The following is a 3,703-nucleotide window of genomic DNA, read 5'->3' on the forward strand; positions in this document are numbered from 1 at the left end:
GGAAGTTTGTCCCGCAGCCAAGCACCAGTCATAACACTGTCCTCGCCCATCCCCCACTACGCCTTATTTTTGCTTGTCGGGTCACCACTAGCCATGGATTAATGGCACCCCACCCCCATCCTGTGCTCAGTCATTCAGACTGGGAAAGTCAACAACAAGCTTACATCATCATTGCAATCTGTGTTTTACACAGTGATTTTTTTTTTTTGCTGTATGCATAATCCATAATCATATTAATTTCCCCAATGTTCCCACAGAAGATGATAGCCTAAAAGTGTTCATGCTGTATTCTGATGATTTATAAAATATCAATTATTCACTTGAGTAAAAATTGGATCCCAACCAAGGCAATTCAGTATAATGCATCTTGTGTCACAATGTACCTAGTTTGATTTTGATTAGTGACTGTCCTGATTTTAAGTGGCTGTACTCCCCCAGCCTTTTCCATTGTGAGATGATGACATATTGTGAAATGCAAACATGAGGGCTCTTTAATTAGTTGTACAACAGCAGCAAGTGTGCAGCATATTCAGCACACCCTTTGTTACATGTTCTTGTTCTACTAAATATGTTGTCATCTCTACTGAAAGCACGGATGCACTTTCAACAACCCTTCTTTATTTCCCACACTCTGTGTATCCTCACAAACATGAGAAAAACAAAGAATAAGCACAACTCCAAAATAACGTGTGTAATTTTGTGAGACAAATCAATTATCATTGCAAAAAAATGGCTTGGCATATGCTATCATCTTTAGCCAAGTCAGCACTGATAATATGGCAGAGGAACAGCACTTGCATGCAATCAGGTGAAAGTCTAAAAGGTTAGCATGTATTTGCATAGCCTATCTGATTAACTGTGATGGATTTGGCTCTAGCAGACATTGCATGCTGCTGCAGTCCACTGATTTCTTTTGCCTTTACCTCTTAGCTTGTGAGCTGTTTGATCCTCCCACTCAATTATCTCAGTGCTCATCTGGCCCTTTGTCAACATCTTTGGAACTCATCCACGAGAGATCGCTAATACCTTGTGCCATACATATGGATACTACAATGCATGATACTTTCTTTACATAGAGCAAAGCCGGGAGGATTCTGCCAGTAGTGGTAGTCACAAAACTGTGCACAAAATTCTGCAAAACTGGTTTCAGTTTCAGTGCTGTTTGTCTCTTTTAGTTAATTTATGGGTGATTTCCCTCATTCTGCCTCTTGCTTCTTTCTCCTCAAGCCAGGAGAAACAGAAATATGTGCTCCATCACTCCCACTGTGTGAGGGTGTTTTGGCCGCCAGTGAAGAAATGTGAAGCAAATTCCTCCTCTGTGCCAGGCTTTACGCAAAATGGGATTCACTCTAAGGGCAAATATTGTGAATTGAGTCACCTCTTCTCTATGACTGTACATCCTACTCATATTTATATACAGTGTATATACTGTACATATTTATATAGAGAGAGAATACATAACATACATCTGTAAAATAAAATCTTTAAGTAATATGTTCTGTTGCTAGCAGAGTACGGTAGTTCTCCCTAAAATGAGATTAGCATGGTTTCCCTCCATAAATGTGAGACAAGAAGGAATACAGTGGTACAATATCTGTGTGGGGGCAGGGAACTAATCTGCAGGACAATGACACGAGGTTGCTAGGGATGTGAGCACAGCGGCAACACTGATAAATATGTGCTGGACCTGTTGGCATTGTGTAATTGCTTTGATACTGGAACACAAGTGGAGGCAAGCTTTATCAACTGTCTTAGCAACAGCAGCATTGCCTTTTCATTTTGTGTGTGTATGTTTGTGTGACAAGAAGAAGGAAGAAAATGAAAAGGAGATTAGTAGCTACATCTAAGATAAGGACATATTTTATTATTACTTGCAAACCCCACAAAATAAGTAATACCCACTTATGACCCACTGTTACAAGTTTACATGCACACAGAATACACAATGATGATTTGGGTTTTCTTTATTTGCGACTACAGGTGTTTTTTATTTTATTTCTTGACATGGATTCTGGCACCTATTTCCAGGAAAAATGCCTAAAATAACATACTCAAAATAAATCAGTAATATCTCCTCAACCATTAGGCCTAGATGCATAATTCTTGTCTCCTTTGAAAGGTCAGAAGCTAAGGATTATAAATCCATTGTACATTAACATATTTATTTTACCATTGCAGACTACATGGAGATGAAATACAGAAAAAATATGATATTTCCATCCTCGCCTGGTAAAAAAGCTATATTTTAATGCAATAAACCATCATAAAATAGATTATTATGCACCTGAATATCTTCTAATACACCTGGAATACAACTGTATTTTTTTTTTTACAACTGTAAATTTGATGAAAAGAAACTGATTTACAACAGTTATTACACGATCTTTCAAAAATATACCAGGCGAATGTCCTTATTTTGGCCATATTTACTGTTTATATGTTCACTTTTATTGGAAGTTATCTTCAAAACATTATTTCTTTCCATACAACCACGTTCCAAATAACATAAAGCTTCCAAAACATTGAAATATTGATTAAAAAAAAGTCAATATATATGACGAAAAAGCACTCCTATGCTTTACAGGCGACAGCTTGAGAATAGAACATCCTACACTGTAAGTGGGCTCTTTCTCTTTGTATTGAAGAGAGGAATCAATTGACATCTTGCATGTCTGTGTAGCTCCTACGGGTCACCAGCAGAGGCCAATAAAAAACCCGCCTCCGCCAAAGTAAACTCTTCTTCTCTACTTCAATCTGACCACAAAAATGAAATTTACGGCTACCTCACCAAGCTGACCTCACCAAGATGGCGGCCCGCCAGACGGTCTCTGTTGACACAAAGGACCGCAAAACAGCTAGAACAGCGAAAATCGATTACGTACCCTGTATCGGGCAAGTCCGTTACCAAGTGTTGCGATAAAGGCAAAGATCCAAAGTATGATGAACTAGAATTACCGCCCCACAGTTCGCCTCCACCAAGCACTAAAGTTGCAGTTTATATGCATGCCTGTTCAAACTCATAATATAATGTAGTGAATACTTGGAAGGAATTGAATAAAAGGTTTTATGCATATTTTATCATTATATATCACTATATTGATGATTCACATGTATGATTCTAGTGAATATATATTATTGTAGGATTATCATAGATGTATTTGCTGAACAGGTACACATGTATCTGATTACTAAATAAAGATGGAATATTATAGGGTATAGCTATACAAAATGTTTTCTCCTGGAATTTTTTAGATGCAGAGCCTAGGAATGAGCTGTAGGTGACACTCACTCACTTACAGGACCACGAGCTAGGCGCACTGCAATACATTACTTGCAGTTGCGTGATTCCAGTGTCGCTTGAAATTAAGAATGAGGAAGTGAAAGGCAGAATGGATGAGATGGAGGAAAGTCCGTAACATTATTGTTTACTTATTGTGTCCCAGTCAACGTCCCAGTCAACGTGTGTGAGATCTGGAATCGCCCAATTGATTCTTACATTATTGCTAAAAACTTATTTTGACCTTTGACCTTTGAGTCATAGATGTAACATATGTTTCCAACCAATGTGAAATATGGTCACAATCTCCCCTTCTGTGGCTTCTGTGGTTTTTCCTATAGACTGTTTAAAACATGGACAAAGTCTCTGCGACAACAGGTTTCTGAAGAGCAAATGCAAAGCTCAATGTGGGCAGCTCCAGCCATC

The sequence above is a fragment of the Micropterus salmoides genome, unplaced genomic scaffold, assembly GCF_014851395.1.
Source record: "Micropterus salmoides isolate LMB-PRFRI ecotype aquatic unplaced genomic scaffold, ASM1485139v1 Ms_hic_scaffold_14, whole genome shotgun sequence".
Lineage (NCBI taxonomy): Eukaryota > Metazoa > Chordata > Actinopteri > Centrarchiformes > Centrarchidae > Micropterus > Micropterus salmoides.